Raw genomic sequence first — 5,000 nt, forward strand, 5'->3', positions numbered from 1 at the left:
CCCTTCCAAAAATAATAGAGATCTAAATTAGTTAAACAAACAATCCTGTTTCAGATAGTTACTAGATAGAATCAGGAGGGATACACGATTTCAGGTATGGTGGAAACATTATATGAGATACGAGACTCAAAGGACCCAAAGGGGCAGAAGAACAATCCCTTAGTAAACCCTAGATTGCTCTGAGTTTCCTGTTTGTACCGAGGAACCCCTTTGATATATGGTGCTAAGAAATCCTTTAGAGTTTATCTCTACGTGCCTTAGGAGGAGGATCTTTGGTATAGGAGTTATACGGGAAAGAGAAGTAAGGAAGGGATGGAGTCGATTCCCTCAATGTGAAACAAATCTTATTATAATGAGCGTTTACATGATTAACACATTTGTGTTTACATTGAAAGGAATTTTTTTTATTAGGTGCAATGTTGTTATTATCAGTATAGTCTTTTTTTTTTTTTTTTTTTTTTTTTTTGTCTGTATGTTCGTGAACACAGAAGTAAATTTACTTTGAATCTGAAGGGCTGCTGGACTACGTAATCAAAGTTAGGTAGAATATGTTATCCCTTCAGTTTTCTTACTTTCCAATACGATTTCTTTGTAACGTGGGTTTTCCCCGACTCTAACATTGCAAAAGTTATTCTTGGATCTCCAAGGCATCAAATATCAGGGAGAGTGAGAAAACAGAATATAATCGCATATGCTTGTTTCAAAGAGAAATATTTTCAAATTTATTGGAGAATTCTGTAGCCACAAAAAAAAGATATAAGAAATAGAAACTTTAATCATATCGAATTTAAAAAAATTACTACATATATATATATATATATATATATATATATATATATATATATATATATATATATATATATATATATATAAATATATATATGCATATATATATATATATATATATATATATATATATATATATATATGCATATATATATATATATATATATATATATATATATATATATATATTTATATATATATATTTATATATATATATATATATATATATATATATATATATATATATATATATATATATATATAAATATATATATAAAGCCTATTGTACGTTCAGTCTGAATCTTTTTCAATAGTATAAAAAAAAACGTCTTATCGAGAAAGTTTTAAGATTTTCAGAGATCATTGTACAATAGAGAAATACTTTAATAGTTCCATTTTATCTTGTGCTCAGTATAACTCTCCTGTAAGTTCTTTAGCTGTTAACTATTACTTTAATATATTGAATAGCAACGTGTGGATTATCAAATTCCTTATTGCTGAACTTGATATTAATCTTTAGTACCGTCAATCAGTTAGTTCTGTAAACATAAAAATTTTCATAATTCTCATTATCCTTTGCTTCCAGATCTCCCCAAACTGTACCATTCAAAGAGTAGTACAAGGTATGCAGTTAATACGAAGTCGTGCCATTACAGTCATAAGGCACAATACCGCACATTCCCCGGTGGACTATAAGCTATCATCTATGAATTGATTCCCCTTTGGTCTCTGATCCCGATGTATAGGAGAGAATCCAGATATTAAGGGAGTGAAATATACGGCATATTTTAATGTGAAAACACGTCTAAATGGGCAAAATTTATCATATATATATATATATATATATATATATATATATATATATATATATATATATATATATATATATATATATGTATATATATATATATATATATATATATATATATATATATATATATATATATATATGTATATATATATATATATATATATATATATATATATATATATATTATATATATATATATATATATATATATATGTATATGCATATATATATGTATATATATATATATATATATATATATATATATATATACATATATATACATATATATATGCATATATATATATATATATATATATATATATATATATATATATATATGCATATATATATGCATATATATATATATATGCATATATATATATATGTGTGTGTGTGTGTGTGTACATATATGCGTAGGTGTGTGTATGTGTGTGTTTGTGTATGTGTTTGCGTCTACACATATGTGTTGTATGTGTGTGTGATCTCAATCTAATAAATTATATCCCAAATTCCAATTGGCTATCTAAGGTTATTGGTAAATTTTGCTCTTTTGATTTTACAAAAAGAAAAGAGAAAAAATAAATAAATACGGTTGTCGAAAACTACTCATAAAGAAGAGGGTGATTGCCCCCCCCCCCCCCCCCCACAAAAAAAATGTGGAAAAACCATTTTAAGGGATATCAGAAAATGAATATACCAGTCATTCATAATGTTGTATTCCTCGACCTCTTTCTAACTCAATATAGTTTACTGAGACTTTCATTTATTATTAATGCCTTTATCATGTGCAAATTAAAACATAGTCTAACTTCGACAGTTGGTGAAGTACATAAACTGATATAATGAAATATTCCTTCAACCAGTTACTAATTCAAAATACGAACGTTGCAGATAATTATCATAAAATAACAGTAAACTTAAGAGTATATTAAGTGTAGTTTGTTGAAATTAGCCCTACGATTGAAATGACCTCCTGTCATATATCTGAAAGGAGATAATAAGTTTCCTAACACTATTTACATTAAAATAACATGGAAGGAGATCGGAAGTTTTTCATAAACTGGCAACCCATATGAAAGGCTATCATTATAAGTGCTCTGTCATCATTTGACAGAGAGCATCAACAACATTTTATTCAACGTTAAAAATCAAATAAAAAGACCTTTTTAGTCAGTTTCATTCTCCCAAATAAATTGCATAAATCAAATTAAAAGAGTTAATGTCATGGAAGTAGAAAACACAACATTTCAAACCACACAACCCACGCTGCATTCCCACAAATTTCGGGGACAATATTGTGCCTCTGAAATTAAAGTTTCATGAGTTTCAGCCAACAGACACACATTTCTCATGGTTATCACAAAATGGCTTTATTAGAATTAGATAAGTTCATGTATACTTACTCCTATTGAAATATGATAACATTTCTCTTTTTTAATAGATATTATGTGCTGTATTTTTATCAAGACTTGAACAGGCTAAGAAGTTGTGAGAGGGGAAGAGTAGGATACAATAACGTGGAAAACAGGATTATTATTATTACTATAAATTGCAATGATTATCCATATATCTATTTCTTACGTGTGTAAAAACAATATCCTAACGAGAAAGGATTATATGGATTGGCTGGCCGTCGTCCAATCCAATGCTTGCCGTATCTAGGAATACAAAATGAGTGTACCTTGGGCAAGGGACTGGTAAAATACGTAACGTAGTTTCAACTTTCTCTTATATTACCGCAATTTTAATAACATTCACGAACAGTTTGTTTTATACAAATCTTGAAAGTGAGTAAAAGAAAAAAAGATGAATAATAAAACTGAAAAGGGTTCGAAGTCTTGACACTTTATGGAGTTAGTTGTTATATGAATAGTTTGATTCCAGATGTCTACTCTACAACAAAAGTCTTCTATCAAAAATATTTGTAGACAGGTCAACGGTGCAACGATAAGTCAACGTACGTTTGGCCGGGTCTAAGTTAAAAAAAAAATAAATAAATAAAATAAATAAATAAATAAATAAATAAAACATGTTTACGATCTCATTAAGGGGACGGATGTAGTTAAATACAGAAAGTAGAAAAAAAGGGAGGTAGCCCCTTTTATCTTGCATGTCGATGACAAATACAAACGAGAAGGATTTTTCATATCGTTTTCTTGTATATGGTCTAATGCCTTTATCTTTTTGTCCAAAGAACAACTTTAGAAATCGAGAAACTTCCTATCATTGTTTTCTTTGTATGTTCATGAACTAGATTAGGCTGCAGAGAAATTATCCTATAAATATTCGGTGCGTCTACTTAAGTGCATGTTATTTAGAAAAGCAACCTTTGATTTGACGAAATTATCAAACAAAATAAAACTACAACGAGCCATACCACCAACTACAAGATGATAGTATATATAAAAAGAAAAAATAATTGTTATCCTTACATTCATGTGTGTATCGAAATTACTTATCGCCTTTTGACCATGGCAATAGTTAAATATCATTTATTGATTTTTTTTTATTGGCTATTCTTATCGACATATTTGGAGGACCCTACCAGACGCTTCCTATTATACATTATCGTTCATCCTTAATAACACAGCAGAATCATATCCTTGATTGGTATGTGTTCTTTTTCAAGCGTCTTTGGATACATGTTTGCTAATGCTTGTCCTTTTATAGTTTATCTACTTGTAGCTTATTTCTTGCAATTACCAGAGTTCAATACAAGAATAATCTACTAAAACAATGAATACCAATTGTTACTCATTGCATAGTTTGATTTTATTGAGATATATGAACAATCATTAAAGATCCATATAAAACAAAAGGTTTTATAGTAAAAAAAAAACGAATGTCTCGTGTCACCCTCGGAAAATATTTTAGTGTTGACCTCCTCTCACCACAATTGGCCCGGGTGAAAAGCAGACCATAAAAGAACTGGTCAAATGAAACGTAGTTATGGAATAACTTTTTCATTTTATTTCATAGCAAGTTATATATTGCTCTAGTTTTGGTGTAGCCAAAATATTTCAGAAAATAAAAATAAGAAAAACTTGCTTGGCAGTTGTGTTTGGAATATTTTGAATTAGGCTATTGCATCTTTATAGGAAGTTTATTAACCTAATGGTAAACGGCCTTGCCTTACCCCGTAAAATTAGCTGTTTAAGGAATTGAGCACAAACCTTTTTGTTTAGCTTTATTGAATCGGTACTTTATCATTAAAGAAAGTTGGCATGGCTTTACCTATAACAATGATTGTAGTGTTTACACTGCTTAAACCAATTTAACGCACTAGATACACGAAGAGAATAACTCCAACATGTCAAACTATTAAAGAAATATATTTTTAGAAAAAGTTTACTTTTGATAAGCTACATATACACTTTCCGTCTTATTACTTCGTTGACAAAAC

The sequence above is a fragment of the Palaemon carinicauda genome, chromosome 13 (genome assembly GCF_036898095.1).
Source record: "Palaemon carinicauda isolate YSFRI2023 chromosome 13, ASM3689809v2, whole genome shotgun sequence".
NCBI classification, from domain to species: domain Eukaryota; kingdom Metazoa; phylum Arthropoda; class Malacostraca; order Decapoda; family Palaemonidae; genus Palaemon; species Palaemon carinicauda.